The 19136-nt window shown below is 45.1% G+C and overlaps 1 protein-coding gene across 1 annotated transcript in view; it reads right to left on the bottom strand.

Annotated features, from left to right (window-relative positions):
- Positions 1-12665, bottom strand: part of Plekhg1 (pleckstrin homology and RhoGEF domain containing G1) — a 174805-nt gene extending 162140 nt beyond the window's left edge. Inside the window, exon 1 of the mRNA XM_048354285.1 lies at positions 12604-12665. The gene's annotated coding sequence lies outside the window, so the exon portion shown is untranslated. The remainder of the gene's footprint in view (positions 1-12603) is intronic.
- Positions 12666-19136: the final 6471 nt, after the last annotated feature.

Genomic DNA, 19136 nt, shown 5'->3' with positions numbered 1-19136 from the left:
TCTGTATCCCATCACTGTTAGTACATATTCATAACAGTTCTGAACAGTAGTTACAATCATACTGTTTATGAGGTCAAGCACTATCTAGAGTGAGATATGGTCTATCCAACTCTACAAGTAAGAACCATGTGACCTCCACTCCCTGTTCAAGAGGGAAGGAGAGATGGGACTCTGAGTGAAGAGTCAGGCTCAAGGACCATTTATCCCAAGTTGGAACCCTGAAGGGTTCTTTGTCCACAGTTCTCTCTCTCTCTCTCTCTCTCTCTCTGTCTCTCTCTTTATCTCTCTCTCTCTCTCTCACACACACACAAGACAGCTATGCCTATGTTGCCTAGCAGATACATAGGCTTGTTCTGTTTTGATTAGTCCAATATCACAATCACCCCCTAAGGAACTGTGTGTGTGTGTGTGTGTGTGTGTGTGTGTGTGTGTGTGCGCGCGCGCGCGCGCAGGTGTGTTGGTCCTGGAACTTGAACTTGGCCAGGACACTGGCCTTGAGCTTTTTTGCTCAAGGCTAATGCTCTACTACTAGAGCCACAGCTCTACTTGTAGCTTTTTGGCGGTTAATTGGAGATTTGTGTCTCAGGGGCTTTTCTTCCCAGTCTGGCTTTAAACTGAGATCCTTAGATCTCAGCCTTCTGAATAGCTAGGATTACAGGTCTAAGTGAACAGTGTCAACTAAATAGTAATTTTTATATGGCTATCACCCAAATTATACTTTTAGCATATAACCCATTCATTCATTCATTCAAATGTTGCTTCTTTTGTACTTATAATGTGCCAGTGGACAAAATAGACCATTTCCCCCAAAGATACTAGGCTCCAGCAGGCCTTAACTATGGATAGGCTAAGCACAGATATTAAAGAACGAGTATTTTCATTCTATGTGTTATGTGTATTTCATCAGCTGGGAATCCATATTGAAGTATCTATAGGCAAAATAACATGTTATCCCGGATTTGCTTGGGGGAGGGAGTGGAGAGATGAAGGCTGAACTTAAGAACCTACTCATACAAAGCATACACTCTACTACTGAGCTACACTCACCCCTGCAATTTGCTTTCAATACTCCAATGTAGGGGTGGGGGAATTAGATGATCTAAGAGGTTTGTGATTGCTGAATATCAAAGCTAAGGATGTGAAGGTTCATTATACTATTGACATGTCTATTTGGAAATTTCCTTAATTAGAAGATGAATTCCTCCCTCTGAGGAGCTTAGAAAGATAATAAACAAATAGTAATTTATGATGTGTCAATCAGACCACAGAAGGCACGTGAGAGGTAGGTAGAAATGATGTACTTGTTCTATGTGTATGTGATATTGATTTTAATCATCAAATTAAACATGAAACACGGAGGACATTGGTGACTTCCATTAGGATAAGGAATTAGCCACATGTAACTGAACAAAATGACACCTTCTGTTGTTGTCTGACAACCGATGCCTCTCTTTGTCAGGTTTTTAGCATATTTGTGGCATATAATCTACTGCATTTCAATAAAATGGCCTAGTAGCAAGAGTGCTTGCCTCATATACATGAAGCCCTGGGTTCAATTCCTCAGAACCACATATATAGAAAAGGCTAGAAGTGGTGCTGTGGTTCAAGTGGCAGAGTGCTATCTTTGAGCAAAAAGGAGCCAGGGACAGTGCTCAGGCCCTGAGTTCAAGCCCCAGGACTGGCAAAAAAAATATGTCATCACATTAAATAATGGAATTTTATATAAAACTATTCTCAATTCCAGCCAGGCACCAATGAGTCATGCCTGTCATTCTGGCTACTCAGAAAGCTGCGACTGAAGGATGATGGTGCCAAGGCAGTCCAAGCCGACAAATCCCAGAAATTCTGATCTCCAAGAAACCAGTGCAAACACAGAATGGGGGTGGGGGCTTAAGTGATCGCGCGCTAGCTTTAAGCAAAAAAGCTAAGCAGGAGCAAGATGGCACTGTTTAAGAAGTTACTGCTAACTGATTGGACCAGTCTGGAAAGGGAAGGAAAATGGCCTGCTGTGACCATTGAATTATGGAGCTCTGAATTAAGAATTGGAAAAGGAGGGGACAAAAACAACCCCAGGAAGTTAGAGGTAGGTCTGGAAATAGAGATTATGAGTCCTATTCTGGGTGGGTAACTTTGAGTCAACCATGTAAAAGCCAAAGGGATAAATCCCAGCAGTGAGAGGCTCAGACCCACCCTACTGCATTGGGGTTTCCCCTGACTTATTGTGAAACACAATAGTGTCTCACTAACAGAGCCAGAAATTTTTAGTTAGAATATTCTAGAAGAAATGTCATTTGATAATTTTCTAACCAGCACTAAAACTAAGCTACCAGGATCCATACCCTTAAAATGAAGGTGTCCTTCCAAGATCAGTCTTAACAAACTAAATTTACAAGTCACAGGGCAATTATTGTACCATTAAGGCTCTACAATGTGGCTTAGTAGTACTCTTTTTTTTTTTTCCAGTAAGAGTGCTAAATCCTGATAGAGGAATAAACACCAACTTTTCAAACTTGGGTGTGTTTTTTTGTTTTTGTTTTTGTTTTTAAAAAATTTCTGGGCTCGGGAGGGGGGGGAATGAGGGATGAGGTAACAAACAGTATCCAATGCCTAACATACGAAACTGTAACCTCTCTGTACATCAGTATGACAATAAAATTTTTTTTAAAGTAAAAAAAAAATTTCTGGGCCAGTAACAGCACTAAAGCTTTCTCCCAAAATTTACACCTTACCATTGAATGTAAAGCCTCTGAATTCCACCTGAAAATGGAAGGAGAACTGGGCCAACATTCAAAAATCAAAGGTGGCATTCAAGGTCCACAGTGAGATGGGCCTCTCTGGTGTGAATAGAAGGAAGAATGGGGAATGATCTCTATACTCTAGGACATTCACACCCTGCTGGAAGGACAAAAAGGCATTTCTTTAGGCTTGCAATAGAGTTTATATTCTCCCTTGGAAATGCTGAGAACTACTTAAGAACCACTTAAACGGTTGCTAACTACATCTACTACGTCCTACCTTAATTTTCCTTAGAGTAATGTATGTATGTATGTATGTGTGTAGATAGATAGATAGATAGATAGATAGATAGATAGGGATTTCTTCCTTCTCTGTGTTTTGTTCAAGGCTGTATAAAAAAAAAACCTCAGAAAAGTATATTTATTGAGCAAAGTAATTCTGATCTTATATCTGAAGTATAATGAATGTCATGTGTCTAGTACAGTAAAATAAGCAAACAAAATATTGTGGTCCTCTTTGCCCTTTCTGACTGTCAGCTTTGCCTCAGGCCTTTCTTACAACACCTTGTTGGTTTCTTGTTCCAGCATCTAGTCACAGAGGATAAATGTAACATTCAGTAAAGATAATACACCAGTCTGCACTTTGCAAGAGCTTGTTATGTCTTAGGTGCTAGTCAAATATCATGCACTTAAAACTCAAAAAACATTATTATTTTATAATCATTTTAGAAGTCACTTTCAGGTAACTTTCCTATAACTCTCTGTGTGTGTGTGTGTGTGTACAAAATGCCGAATTCCATACTATTCTCGTATATACTTGTGGATATTCAGACCTTAGGAAAACAAACATCATTTCCATACATACTATTTTTCAATAACGCAAATCCTAGAAACAGCATTTGAATTAGGACCACATTAAATAAGCAAAGCAAGAGAATATTAGGGCTGGGAATATGGCCTAGTGGCAAGAGAGCTTGCCTCAAATACATGAAGCCCTGGGTTCAATTCCTCAGCACCACATATATAGAAAAGGTCAGAAGTGGCACTGTGACTCAAATGGCAGAGTACTATCTTTGAGCAAAAAGAAGCCAGGGACAGTGCTCAGGCCCTGAGTTCAAGGCCCAGGACTGGCCAAAGGAAAAAAAAAAGGGAAAGGAAATATTAGATTTGATTGACATATAGCATACTAAACTATCAAATAAGAATTTTCTCAATAAAGGAATTTTTGCACATTTTCCAATGATGCTTTCTGCATGTATTAGCAACCTAAAATGAGATTGATTTTTAGAACAGTTATTGCTAACCATTATGTCTTTAGCCAGTACAAAATTGTAATCTCTTTATTTCTTTACTATGTTAGAAACAAATGGTCTAATAACTTTCTATGTAGACATATTTTAACTATATCACTAAATGGGGCAGCACATTTTCCTGCAAGACAAGTTATAAAGCAGAACCAGTATCTGATTGTAGGACTCTTCACAAATCAAGTGTCTAAATGTTATTTTTCCCAATCCCATCCATCACACAGTCCACTATGTGGAACTTTATCCTATTTGCTCCCTTTTCAGGTTAGCTGTAAAAGGAAAAATAAGCACAACGAATCGAAGTGCCTACTAATGAGAGTCTGGAGATGCTGACTGGCTTGGGGCCCGCCCGCATGTGACTGGATGCACCTGGAGTCGACAGTAGATCTGCACGTCACAAAGCCATTGCGCTCACATTATTTTCTTTGCTCTATGAGTTTCAAGGTCAGATATCACGAAGGGCTGTGATTAAATGGCATTCCTTGGACTTGAGTACAAACACTTGCTGAAGGAGAAGGGAGGGGATAGCATTTATCTTATATGGACAATGAAGAAACATGGATAAAAGCCAAGACCACCAAGATTTTCCTCCATTGCTCTGTTCTAAATACTTCCCAATGCACTTGGCTCCATAGGGCTGATACTAATCACCCTCGCTACCCATCCATTCCCCATCTGTTCCAAGACCCCCTCATTACTCTAACAGCCCACCCTCCTGCTTCCTTATCAAGAAAGTCCCTAAAAGCTGCTCTAGGATGGGAAATCCCTAAAGTAATGTGAACGAGAACTTTTTCTTAAATGAACTTCCGATGCTTACATCTCTTCTAATATCAGCCCCTATCTCAGCAATCCTAAATTCTTGCTTGACCGAGACTCTCTCTCTCTCTCTCTCTCTCTCTCTCTCTCTCTCTCTCTCTCTCTCTCTCTCTCTCTCTCTCATTTATGTGCTCTGGAACTTCAAATTTTAAAAAGTAGGAGACACCTGAATATTTACACCGTAAGCTATTTCAGAATCTTCCTTGGAGGCAGCTATGCTATGCTAGCACAACATAGATACTTAAGCTAATAACAGGGTTCCATGCTTCAAGGGATCAAACACAGGATCATATATTTATGCTTTAGATTACAGTTTTTCCCTCTCGCAGCACATCAGAGGAGTGCAGAGATCAGGGTCTGAGGACTGTCTAATCACACAGCCGCGGGGCACTGTGCTGGCCGAAGTCCCTCTTCCTAGTGGGAGATCAGCCTCCAGTGCCACCAGCTTTCTCCTCCCAGGTAGCGCTAAACCATCACCATTAAGGCCGGACTGTAGTTAATGCCTGGGAATGACTTCAGCCTCGCATCCACTCATTTCCAAAGGCTCCTGTTTCCAGCGGACTCGGTGTCTCATCCAGGGGAGCTCCTGAAGCCTGGCGCCCTTTAATCATACAGAAGGCACAAGAAAGAGGTGGTGGCTTGAAGGGGGGGAAAAAAAAGATGAACACTTTGCTTTCTCCTTGTCCAGGGGCTGACCCACCCTCCCTGTCTGACTGGGTAGAGAAAGGGCAATTTTCTCCTGTGTCTTTAGCCAAGTTAGGAGAGTGTGATGGTCGCTGGCTGATAAAGGCCCCAAAGGGACAGCTTTCAAAAGGATAGAAGAAAAATCGGGCTCACCATGTGTGGATGGCCAGCCACACTTCAGAGGGGCTAGAGACCTGGAGTAACGTGTAGACATGAAAACCAAAATAGCACGTGGGCACACTTTATGGTAGCTGGAAAGAGCCAGAAACAGAGGAATTGTGGGGAGGAGGTGGAGGGGGTGAGCCACAAAAGATAGGTGAACTCCAAGTAGGTGTAGAAAAAGGGACTTGACTAGGACTCAGAGTGCCAAGGGTGGTCAGAGAAGCAAGTTCTCCAGCCCCGTATTATTTGCCTCACCAGGAAGAGGGTGGGGCCATATTGGAAGGGAAGTGGGCTTGGAGTGTGAAAACCCCTGGGCTTGCCAGACTGGGAAGGAGGCCGGCTTGAAGCGGAGCTGCCTCCTCCCTTTGTGGTCAGCAGGGACCGCCCTTGGGGAGAGGGATGTTTAGCCCCCTGGGATAGGGAGGAGTGAAGGAGTGTTTCTGTTAAATTAAAAATGGAAGGAAGTAAGCCTGAAGCGAATGCCTTCTTTTCTCTAGGAAAGCATTTATGTGCATTAACGATTCACACATCTATGTAGACAGCTGCCAGAAGGAATTATCCAGCTGCGGCAGTCGGACGCTAGGCTAGGCGTAGGTCAAGTTCACTCGAAAGGCATTCACTAATACCCTTTTAGCCAGTCCAAAGTGAATGTTTTCTAAACGATTTTTACTGATGCATCAGATCATGAATATCTTGCAGCCATTTTATTTACGATATGAACATGGGATCTTTGCCAGGCCCAAGACAATATCACAGAGTTAAGAAACAGGGGGAGGGCTGGGGATATGGCCTAGTGGCAAGTGCTTGCCTCCTATACATGAGGCCCTGGGTTCAATTCCCCAGCACCACATATACAGAAAATGGCCAGAGGGGGCGCTGTGGCTCAAGTAGTAGAGTGCTAGCAAAAAGAAGCCAGGGACAGTGCTCAGGCCCTGAGTCCAAGCCCCAGGACTGGGAAAAAAAAAAAAAAAGAAACAGGGGGAAAGACATTCCGTTACAGTGCAAGGCATTGAGGCCCATCTTGGGTTCAGGTACTTTATTCCACATATTGAGCACAAACAAGAATGCACTTCATTGATACTGAGATGCGTACTCCACAATTTATAAACCCATGTTTTAGAAGATTGTGCGGAGACTATTGGCAGTGTCCTTTTTACTTTCTTAGCAGCATATTCAAGATGATGTATTTTGAGCTAGAGAAGTAGCTCAGTGGTAAATAAAGTGCTTACGGAGATGTCCAAAAGGCCCTGACTTCAATCCCCAACATCAATTTTTGAAAATAAAAAAGTATATTTCTAAAGTGATGAAACAGGTATTCATCTGTATCACCCAAGCATCTTAGCTCTTCAAGTCCCAGTTCTAGAAGATCCCTGGACCATCAGTGAAAGGCAGCCCACCCACCCCTCGGACTCCCCCGTCCCACCAATCACATCTCTATGGAGATGAACTCTTCCCTGTGGGTCAGGAATTAGTCTAGGAATGGTAGGTTCCCAATTATTGGCTCTGAAATGAGTACAAGTTAGCATTTATCAAGCAATTACTCCATGTCAGACACTGAACTAAATGCTTGACGGAGGAAAATCTCACTTATTCTTAGGAATAAAATAGGAGGTCATTCTTTTTAGCTGTTTGAAAGATTAGGGGGGGGGGCGAGACTTATCACACATAATGGGAGAAGCCAGAACCATTCCCCACTCTTGGAAGGGAGTACCTGTCACAGAGGATTGTCACCTTGCTCATGGTTCAAAGCATTTTACTGATAAGTTCCCACATAAGGACAGAGGTGAAGAGGCCCACATCGCCACACAGCGAGATGAGCAGCTGCTGAGGGAAGGAAATGAGTATTTCCACTGTGTGTGGAAGGGTCTGCCACGTGAGAGACAGCATGGCCTGCCCACGGCTGGGAGAGACACAGGAATCCATGGGGGGGGGGGTGGCGGGAGAGTGGAAGCAGGCTTTCAGGTGTCATGAGCAGGGCTCTCCTCATTTCCTGCGTTGTCAACAAAGATAAGTTTCAATGTGGCTTTTATGCCAACCCAAACAAGTTTCTCCCCATTCAGCATCGAACTGCGAGGCAGAAGGTTGAAATCTGGCACAGCCATTCCTATGTGAACCGATGGCTAAGTGTCACACAGACCTCTGACCCCAGTGTAAAGAGAAAAAGCCCAAGACTGACTGCGAGAAGACAAAGGCGAACCAGCTTCAAGTCAGCTCAGACGGTGCCTACGAATGCTCTCATCCTGGGGCTCTGCAACAGCTCGGAAGAATATCACAGACATCCACTATTTCATCCAGAACAGGTAGCGCGCCACAACCACAGGCTGAATCCAGTCCGTGTGTGTGTGTAGAGTTGATGACAGAGGTTGGACTGTACATTTTTTAAATGATTGCAAACCAACAAAATGTCCTGAATCAAGTATCTATAGTTTGTCATCCTCAGATCCAGGACTTCTTTCTGTGTTCGTCCACTCTCTGGCCACTCAAGTGGCATCTGATGTGACCAGACACACAGAGCATAAGAACTACTTCCTACTTCATGTAATACACAGAGAATATGATGACTTATGGATCTCACAATTCCTCTGATGAGGATTCTAAAGTGTTGGCTATCACAAGGTGCATACTCATTTAAACTTGGTCTTCCTTTGACATCTTTTTTTTTTGTTAACTGTATTTTGTCCTTTTCTATGTATTACTATTACCATTGTTATTATTATTATTATATTGGTACTGGGGATTGAACCCAGAATGTTGGTAGGTAAGCACTTTGCAGCTGAGCTACATCCAAGCCCTTCCTTTGACAACTGAAAAAGATAGCTTTCTTACACATCAAAGAGATCAACTAGCTTTTGGTGCAATTCAGTAATGGACAATCCCCAGGCTGGAGATAAGAGACTTCTGTAGACTACAGCGGGACCCTGGTTATTAAAACTTACCAAAACAACATTCTTAATTAAAGGCTTTGGAAAAAAAAACCGACTCCCCTCCACCACGTTATTACAAGTGGGCATAGCTCTAGTATTTTTTTTATTTTTAGCTTAATAGTAACACTCTCCAAGTTGTCTTTCCACTAGATTATACGGAGAAAGAAAAAGAAGAGAAAGGTTATGGCTTTGGGGGATACAGCAAGCTTTAGCCTTCTAAAAAATGGTAATTGAATACAGTCATCCCTCTATAAGGGGTGGGTGCAGGATATGACCCGTTTCAGGACCCCCAAGGATACCAAAAAATCTGTAAACACAAAAGAGTACAGTATTTGCACATCTGTGCACATCCCTTCTGCACTCTGAGTCAGCTCTCCTTGGCTTCTCATACCCAATACAACACAAATGCTATGTAAACAGTCTGATGGTATTAAATTATTTAGGGAATCGAGACGGGAAAACAAACTCTTCGTCTTCAGAGAGACACAACCTCTCTCTTTCTTTCTCCCCCCCCCAGCCCCCAAATATTTTCAATCCACAGTTGGTTGAATGCAGAAGCCACAGATACAAGAGACTGCCAGTATTTACCCAAAGAAGATGTGTAGGTTTGGAAATTTTTCACTTGGCTTATTTTTCATCAGGAAAATAAATCTTTTGGTAACTTTATTTGTACAGATTGAAAAGATACTGAGACTCCACCATGAAAACGATTCTAGTTCTCCAGTAAACTCCTGATCACCGGAACGAGCAGTCACCCTTGAATATGTGAAGTTGTTCGGTGGCATCGGGTACCCTGCCCGCCCCCCAGTCATTCTGCAGCAAGCCTGGATCACTATGGGGTTATCAGCCACTATTCCTTTGCGCCCGTACGGTCATACAGAACTAAATGTGATCAGCTCCCCCCCCCCCCCCCCGCCCCGGCTGGCTCTCCAGTCAGTTTGGTGAGTTCTACTTGGCACAGACACCCTGAATGTCTCTGAATGGCCCGATGGATTGGGGTCAGCATTTCATTTCATCAAGATTGATGCAAGCCTGGGATGAAACATTTATCTCTGCAAAGCCTGTTACATACAAATACAAGGTTACTTAGAGAGTCTTTGTCTAGGAAGTGTTTCAATTCCCAGTCTTGCCTGAATACATGGGCTTTTTGTGTTAGCAACTGTATATTCCCTGAATCAAAAGAGACAAGTGATTCTCCTCAAGAGTGAAATATTATGTTTCCATTAAAAAGCACATGTCGGTGCAGTCATCACTTTGAGCAGCATCGTTTGGGGGAATGACAAGCCAGCCTGAGTTCAGTCGCAGCTCTGCCAATGGTGAGCTTGGAGAACCACAGTTGTGTCTCTAAGGCCTCCCGGGACTTGCTTATTAACAACCTACATCTTCAAAGCATATCACATGCACAGAACACTTAACATGGACCCTTGCATGTAATCTCCAGCACAACTCTGGAGGTAGGGGCCATTCTTTCTGGCATTACAGAGGAAGAAGTGAGGCGGACTGAGAGAATCCAAAGAGTGATCTTTTATCACGGTTCCTTTGTTACCAATATTCCACATCCCAACACTTCACTTAGCAGAGTAAGGTCAATGCAGACGCAAGAGTCAAGCAACACAGGAGCAATCCCAGTGCCCTAGTTAGCAGCTGAGTGTGCTTCCTAAGTTTATAAGGTGTGAGGGCTGGGCTAGTTCATCTGAGATGCACCCTAGGGGGCTGAGCATCCCAGCAGGAGGATAAAGATCATCATCGGGTGAGAAACCTGCTACCGATCCAGGGTTAAAAATCTGAGTACAGATCAAGAATTATTTTTAGTTTACTAAAGACTCAAACGTTTGGGGGCTAGTAAGTAGTTCCTCAAAGCAGAAATGGTACTGGCTATTCTTGGTTTTGAAAAATTATGTTGCTACTTTCTATTGGTGAAAAATAAAGGATCGTTGAAAGGAGGCGACTAGTCAACCTATTTGAGGTGCTGCTCACATCAGCCTTGAGGCTGTTTAAGCAGAGACTTGGTACCCATCGTGTATATATTAATAATGATACTGAAACCAGTGGTGGCCACGAGAAAGGTGGGATAATGAGGGAATCTGCCAAGGAACAGCACAAGCAGGGTTCTGATCTGACCTTGACCTGAAGCAGAGAGCTCTGGGGAGCCTCCATGAAAGGAAAGGTTAGGAAGGTCATGCAGAGATTGCTGCTGACACCTTTGAGGAGGATGCAATAAGTCTGGGAAGAAAGTTCCCTTGGGAGGTTTAGTGTCTTGGGCAAGGGACTTCAAATTAAGACAAAAAGCCAAGTCAGGAATTGGGAAAACAGATTGCAAGATGTTCAAAGGTCAGGCCTCAGCCAATCACTATTATCATTATCATTATTATTATCATTAAGTAGTTGTAAAATTCTGTAAGTTAGGTTGTAAGTACAATGCTTCTTGGTCAATTGGTTACTTTTGTATGGAGATATGAAACACTGCAGAACAAATACCAGTAGGATGGTGTGTGTGTGTGTGTGTGTGTGTGTTACACAGGAAATTTTTACAAACTACTCGTTCATGTGTACCTCTTTTTAAGAGAGGAAGCCCGGGCTGTAAGAGTTGCCCTGTTCACATCCCTTGTGGCAAACTGAAAGTTAGAATGGAGTTTAGTAATCCCTTGACATGATGATCTTGAAAAATGTTCTTTTGGCACTTTAATAAATCACCCACAATCTATATAAAAGTGTTTCCGCTACAAGCTGGGCACTGGTGGGTTGTGCCTGTGATCCTAGCTAGTCAGAAGGTTGAGAGAGGAGGATCACAATTCTAAACCACCCAGGGCAGACAACTCAGAGACATACTTATTTTCAATTAATCAGCAAGAGGCCAGAGTCAGAGCTGTGGCCGAAGTGGTAGAGTACCAGCCTTAGAGAAAAGAAAAAAAAAGTTAAAGAACAGCTCCCAGACCCCTAGAGTTCAAGCCCCAGTACCAGAATGAATGAGCCAGTGAGCGAGAGCCAGAGAGGAAAGAAGGGAGAGAGAAGAAGGAAGGAGGGAAGGAAGGAAGGAAGGAAGGAAGGAGTCAGCTAGGGAAATACAGAACCAAAGCATGCTGACTTTCACATTTCACGCCTATTTTTATAGATTCCTGAGATCTGCGTAAGCCTAGAGCTCTGTTGAACGACGAATCTAACCCAGAGTCCGATTCTCGCGTCCTGGTTTGGAACACAGGGCCCCTCTGTAGCCAATCTGCCCCCAAATCCCCACAGCACGGCCCTGTCCTGTCCTTCTGGAGAGCTGCGTGGCCGGCCAGCGCTCCCCGCCTCGGGGAGCCACCTGGGCAGGGCGCGGCGGCCGCGGCCACCTGAGGGCAGCACGCGGGGGCCGAGCGCCGGAGCTCCAGCCCACGCCGAGCGCCGGCTCCGCGGGCGCACGCGAGCAAACCCGCCGCCCGCGGTCCCCAGCGCCGCGCGGGGAGCGGCGGCGGGGGGCTCGGGCTGGAGAGCGGGCCCCCCACCCAGGACACATCCGCGAAGGGCCAGGGGTCCCCCCCACACCCCCAGCCCCCCGGGCGCCCAACTCCAACCCCGGAAAGCGCAGACTGGGGAGTTGGGGTGCAGAGGCAGAGCGCCGGAATCCCCCGCCAGCCCGCACCCCCGTCGCCCGCACCGCCCCCCCGGGCTCTGCGTCGTGCTGGGGACGCTCCCGGCTGCGGGGTCCCGGGTGAGTTGGATGGGGGTGACGCTCTGCAGGGAGGGGCGCCTCGCAGGTCCCGGCTGTGGGGGTGTGTCCGGGAACCCGGATTCGGGGTTCCCGGGAGCAGCGGGGACCCACACAGCACCCCAGCCAGATCCCGATTCCCCACCGCGCAGGGCTCCCCCCACGCGCTCTGCCCACGGCCTGGAGGGACCCGCGGGGGGGGGGGGGTCGCTGGGGCGCCGATCGGGGCGGCGGCCGGGGTCCCCAAGCCTCCCCTCTCCCATCCCCGGAGGAGCCCCGGTGCTTACCGGGGAGGGCGGCTCCCGGGGACCGGCGGCGGCGGCGGCGGCGGTGGCCGCTCCCAGCTCGCGCCCCCGCCGGCCGGCGCCGCGCAGAGGTGCGCACGGCTGAGCTTCGCGGGCCGCTCCGGCTCCGGCTCCGGCTCCGGCTCCGGCTCCGGCTTTGGCTGCCGAGCGCCCTGCAAACCCACCCGGCCCAACTTCCTCTTCCTCGGCCAGATCTCCGCCCGGCGGAGCTCCCGGCCCAGCCCGCCCCGCCCCGCGCGCCCCGCCGCCCGCTCCCGGGCTGCGGCAGCCCCGCCGCGGGTCCGCGTCCCGCCTCCCTCCCGGGGCCCACAAGGTGGAGGGGAGGGGAGGGGAGGAGGGGGGGAGTGGAGGGGGGGGAAGGAGATTAAGCGCTCGGCCTCGTCTCTGGCGCTGGGCCAAAGACAGCAGTCAAATTACAGCCTCTGGGGAGGGAAAAAAGGCTTTTTTTTTTCTTACATTTTTTTTCTCAGCTACTGTTCCCCCCCCTCCCCAATCCATCACTCCTCTTGATTTTCTGGGGTTTTTTTGTTTTTTGTTTTTTTTTGCTTTCCCTTGGACATAATCGTACCCTGCCCAGAACGTTCTTTAAAAATAATGTATATATATAAAAGAATCGCGCTAAGTCAACATTCTGGTTTTACAGACAAGGTCTGGAATGGTAAAAGGGGAAACTGGAAGTTTTTCAGACCTCGTTACCCTGACCACCTCGGCTAATGTACCCAATGACCTTTGCTTGGAGAAAGTAAAAGTGAAAAGAGAGAGAGAGGAAAAAAAAAAAAGAGGCCAAGAGCAACCTTGGTGATACCAGATGGGTGTTTCAAGGCGCCCCGCTCTGCAGTGAAGCAATGAGGTCCATCCAAGGTGCCTGCGGGGCGAAGTCTTTGGACACGGCAGGCCTGCCAAGCCGGCCGGACGCGCCTGCCGCTGTACCATGGCGCCTACAGGGCCTAGGAACAAGGGACTCTCCATGTGTGTGCCTAGACTGGGACTTGAACTTGGGGCTTCATGCCCTTACTTGGCTTTTTTTTTTTTGTCCTTTTCTTTTTGCTCAAGGCTGCCGCTTTACCATTTGAGCTACATTTCCACTTGGGGTTTTTGCCGGTTCCTTGAAGAGTCTCACAGACTTTTTAGTCAGGGCTGGTTTCAAACTGGGATCCTCAGGTCTCCTCCTCTTGAGCTGCTAGGATGACAGGCAAGAGCCAACTGCACCCGCCAGCAATGCACCCTTGATGTACAACGTTCAGCTTCTAGGTTGCTGGATGTGTGGCTTTGGGAGAATTATTGAACCTCGTTCTGCCCACCCAGAAAGTTTCTGTATGTGGCTAAAATAATTACAACAAGGTGTTATATGGGCTTAGGAGACGATAAAGCCAGGATACATGTTTATTATTACTGCTGAATTTTCCCTTTGATTCCCCGGTGTGCATGTCCATGGTTATGAAAATTGTAACAAAGACTTGAAACAAAGGAAGGGTTTGTTCAGCGAGGCAACACAACATCACAGCTCTCTTCTCTACAACGTGGATTTTATGTTCTTTTTTTATAATTTATTTATATCTTCAAAACTGATTTGTACTGCATAAATCTAGGGTTACGCATGGAAGACACTTAATCATGCTAAGTTTGCAATGGGATTAAAACCGATAATTGCCATCTTGGAAGCATCGTGGTTGGTCCTGCAACAGGCATGCAAGGTGGACAGGGCAAGTGCTAGTTCCCTTTCATGGTCAGAAAACCAAAGCTTAGGAGACACAACTAAAAACAAAAACAGAAAACAAAACTGTTCTGGTACCTAGAGCTCATCACATCAAACCACATGCCCTAACTTCATCACTGTGCTGTTCTTTGTAGTCAAAGTTGGCCAGCAATATCTCACTGGAGAGTGTCACATGCTTTAACATTGCAGAGTAAGTCCCCCTTTTCTGCAGCTTGCGGAGATTTCTGTTACTAGGGGCTGACAGTAGTTCAAAAATACTGAGTAGTAGAATATTCCAGAAATACCAAGGCATGGCTTCTTCTTCCTCTTCTTCTTCTTCTTCTTCTTCTTCTTCTTCTTCTTCTTCTTCTTCTTCTTCTTCTTCTTCTTCTTCTTCTTCTTCTTCTTCTTCTTCTTGCCAGTCCTGGACATAAATTTCACTAAGTTGAAAAATGCAATTTTGAAAAGTTTGACAAACATAAATAGCATGCAACTACCACACTCAGCAGCAAATAGCTCATAGGTTAGATCTGGCCTGCTATCTTATTTCATTACTAGGACATAGAAACCCTTTGCTTTATATTATTTGTTTTGTTTTTTTGCCAGTCCTGGGGCTTGAACTCAGGGCCTGAGCACTGTCCCCTGGCTTCTTTTTGCTCAAGGCTAGCACTCTGCCACTTGAGCCACAGCGCCACTTCTGGCCGTTTTCTATATATGTGGTGCTGGGGAATCGAACCCAGGGTTTCATGTATGCAAGGCAAGCACTCTTGCCACTAGGCCATATTCCCAGCCCAATGCATGGCTTTTTAATCGAATATCTTTATGAGTAGCATGATGAAGTGCCTCATTACCCTGTACTGCCCTTCTTCGGATGTGAGTCATCCCTTCACCCAGCGTATCCACGTCATATGCACCACCCACCCAATGGTCACTTATAGCGGTCTCCTGCATCAGATTGACTGTTAACAGTATTATGTTCAAGAAATCCTTGTTTTAGTCAATAATGGCTCCAAAGTACAAGGGTAATGCGGCTGGCAATTTTAATACAGTATATGATCACAACTGCTCTATTTTATTAGTAGTTGTTAGTCACTTTCTGAGCTCAATTTTATACACTACGTTTCTAATCACAGGTAAGCATAGACAAGAAAAATGACAGCTCATCTATCACTGGCACTATCCAGTTCCAGAACTGATCCCTGGCGGGTGGGAGAGGGCTACATCACAGTTATGGTTTCTGCCAGTGCTGTGGTGAGAAGCTGACCCTTATTTGACATGCAGGCATCGATTGTTGAATGCCATCTATCACATCTTACAGAGCGGGTAGGCTAGATACCTAAACGCCCAAGTCACCGAGATTCAGGAAGTTGACCTGCTCACAGCCCACAGACTACACTGGGCAGAGCGGGAAGCAAACAAAGAGTTCTGCATACCGTTTCTCCCACACGCCTGCCAGCTCAGCTGTTGCTATGGAAAGGCCGCACCATGGTGTGGTTTTATGTAGTATCTCACTTCAGGATCACCCGTCCATGCACATATGGGAGTTATGTTTGCAAAGCCTACAGCATTTAGTGATTCTATCACTCCCGGCATCAACTTTATGACTTAAGGTGATAACTTTTATGATGTTGATGGTGACTGTACTAAATTTTATGATTACACAAGACCAGGGGGGGAAAATCATGCCTACGGGATTATTGGAGCCCTTTAGAGAAGATCTATATAGCAATTGTCCACTTTTTTTTCAAATTTAGATTTTTGAGGCCTAAAAATACCAAGCAAAATAAACAAAAGAGAAACCCACTCTTCAGCTAGAAGTGGCAATGTACATAATCTTAACATTCAGGAGGCTGAAGCAGGAAGATTGCTAGATTGAGGCTAGCCTGGGCTACAGTTCATGAAGTCCTGTTTCAATAAGCAAACTACTCTGACTATGTTGGAGATAAGAGAAGAGATTTAGCAGAGTCTCACCCAGGGAAGACAAGAGGAGCAGAGATAGCAGGTGTCTTCAAATTCTCTGCATCCAGGAGAGGCCATCAGACTCTACTGAGTCTGGTTCTTTCTCCCCAGCCTCTAATTAGCTAGAAGCAGTAATGACCTCAAAGAGTGAAAGATAACTAAGAGATACTCATAATTATTTGTATCCAACTGATTTAGTAGAAGAACTTGAGGCTATCTGGGAATCCAGATGCATCCAAATTCTTCCCACTTCTGGCTGAAACAAGAGCACCCAAACTCTCCTTTCCTAACAGCAGGGTAGGTAAAGGCTTCTTGCCAGAGACAAGGACAAATCCATCATCTTTCAAGGGTAAGACAGGATTATCTTGTATGTTCATGGCCAGAGTAGCAGATCTTTTGGTTAGTTTGTTGGTTGGTTGGTAGTACTGGAGTTTGCACTTAGAGCCTTGTACTTTCTAGGCACATGCTCTACCCCTTGAGCCCCACCCCAGTGCCCATCAGATCCTACAGTACAATTCCCTAATGACAAAGGAGGCTTATGTCCAGAAAAAGGACATCACCAAATGTCATCCAGGAAAGAAGGGCACCAAGAAGTGCAAAAGAAGACACAGGATTGTGTTAAGTCACAGATACACGTGAGAATCAGAACTTTAAATCACTTAGAAAAAGGACATCACCAAATGTCATCCAGGAAAGAAGGGCACCAAGAAGTGCAAAAGAAGACACAGGATTGTGTTAAGTCACAGATACACGTGAGAATCAGAACTTTAAATCACTTTGAAGTTCTACCTGTTCCTCCAACTGCCTATCTTGATGTTGACCCATCAAGGAAGACAAGTGTAATTCACTTTGCAAATATTAATATTTGGTGGGAAAAAATATCTAGAACTTAAAACCTAAACTTTGCGACTTAAGCTTGGAGACATGAACAACCTGAGCATCTTTGTAATAAAGGAAATCCTTAAGTATATCCTATTAAACTAAAGCAAGCTTAGTTACTTTGCTTCAGAATTTCCCCCCATTTGATTTAAAATTTTGACATTTAGTGTCATTGGGAGGCATTTTGTCTATCAAGTGTGTTGAAAAACATTACCTCTGATTTTATTTCTCAGAAACTAATTGTGTTTAGAAGCTCTCCACAGAAAGCACCACAGAAGGCAGGACACTACATAGTTTATCCATTACTGGGATAACCCTGCATGACAAAGAAATATCCCATCCCAAACACCAGCTACATTTCCTTGAAAGCACATGGTGATAGCTGATAGTCCCTTTAATTGGGCCAATAAAAAAATTAAAGAAAAAAAATGTGTTCAGCAGTTCAGTTGTCAGGGTGTGTTGTGCTCCTGAGGACATGAGAGTTCAAATCTGCTTCATTGTGCCTAGACACTGTTATGGGCAAACCAAAACCATCTCCTTAAGCTAAGGTGAAGTCCAAAGAGAGCTATAGTTTATTATTTATTTATTTTTATGCTGCTCCTGAGGCTTAAACCCAGTGCCTGGGCACTGTCCCTGAGCTCTTGTGCACAATGCTTGTGCTCTACCACTTTGGGACACAATGTCATTTCAAGCCTCTTAGTATTTAGTTGGAGATAACAGTCTCATGGATTTTCCTGTCCAGGCTGGCTTTGAACCATGAATCTCAGATCTCAGCCTTCTGCGTAGCTAGGATTACAGGCCTGAGCCTCTGTGCCTGGCCGAAGTCCTGAAATTTAGACAGAGTTTCGTAATGAAGGAAGCAGTTATCAGCAGACGAGTACAGCTCAGTCTGGAAAGAATAATGTGACCTCTTGATGTGACTGTATGGCAGCAGAGGCCGGCTGACAGTGAGTGGACGAAGAAGAGCGTGGTGTCTGACGGCCCTTGATGTGAGACGGAAGGTGGCATTGTTCCCACCCCAGCATCATGCTTTCTTTTTTTTTTTTTTTTTTTTTTGGCCAGTCCTGGGCCTTGAACTCAGGGCCTGAGCACCGTCCCTGGCTTCTTCCCGCTCAAGGCTAGCACTCTGCCATTTGAGCCACAGCACCACTTCTGGCTGTTTTCTGTATATGTGGTGCTGGGGAATTGAACCCATGGCCTCATGGATACGAGGCAACCACTCTTGCCACTAGGCCATATTCCCAGCCCCATACTTTCTAATTTGTTAAAAGACTCTATTGAGCTGCGGTTTTGTCTTAGGTGACAATTTAGGAAAAAATCTCAAACTCATTTCCTCTTCAGATTCCTTTGTTTCTAAACCCAAGAAAATTTTATTTATCTCACTTAACATTGAGATTCTATTCCTACAATGCATCCTGGATAAACTTAATTATAAAGAATGAATGGTTCTTGTTGTTGTTGTTATTGTTGTATTTTGGGGTGGTTTTTTGAGACAATATTTATCTATGTAGTCTAGCCTGGTCTTGAATTTAAGATCTTCCTACCTTGGGTTACACTATTTACCACTATGCCTGGTGAAATACTTGGAAGGAAGGAAGGAAGGAAGGAAGGAAGGAAGGAAGGAAGGAAGGAAGGGAGGGAGGGAGGGAGGGAGGGAGGGAGGGAGGGAGGAAGGGGAAGGGGAAGGGGAAGGGAAGGGAAGGGAGATGACAGACATACATTAATTCCTGTTTGTGCTCAGTGAATATATCTTTTAGATTGAGAACCACTTTTTACATCACTTAAACACTGGTGAGATCTCTTACACCACTGGTGTGAATTGCCCTTTGTAGAACATGAATAAAATCCACTTCCTCTCATGACCAGATTTACATATGTTGCGTGTGTATTTCTGCTTCTGTACAGGTCTATTTTTTCAGCTTTCCTTTTAAAAAAAATTAATTTCTTCTCATCCTCATCAAAACTCAATTTCACTCTCATT

This window comes from Perognathus longimembris, chromosome 9 (assembly GCF_023159225.1).
Source record: "Perognathus longimembris pacificus isolate PPM17 chromosome 9, ASM2315922v1, whole genome shotgun sequence".
Lineage (NCBI taxonomy): Eukaryota > Metazoa > Chordata > Mammalia > Rodentia > Heteromyidae > Perognathus > Perognathus longimembris.
The sequence above is the reverse complement of the archived record's forward strand: the minus strand, read 5'-3'. Positions and strand labels throughout refer to the sequence as shown.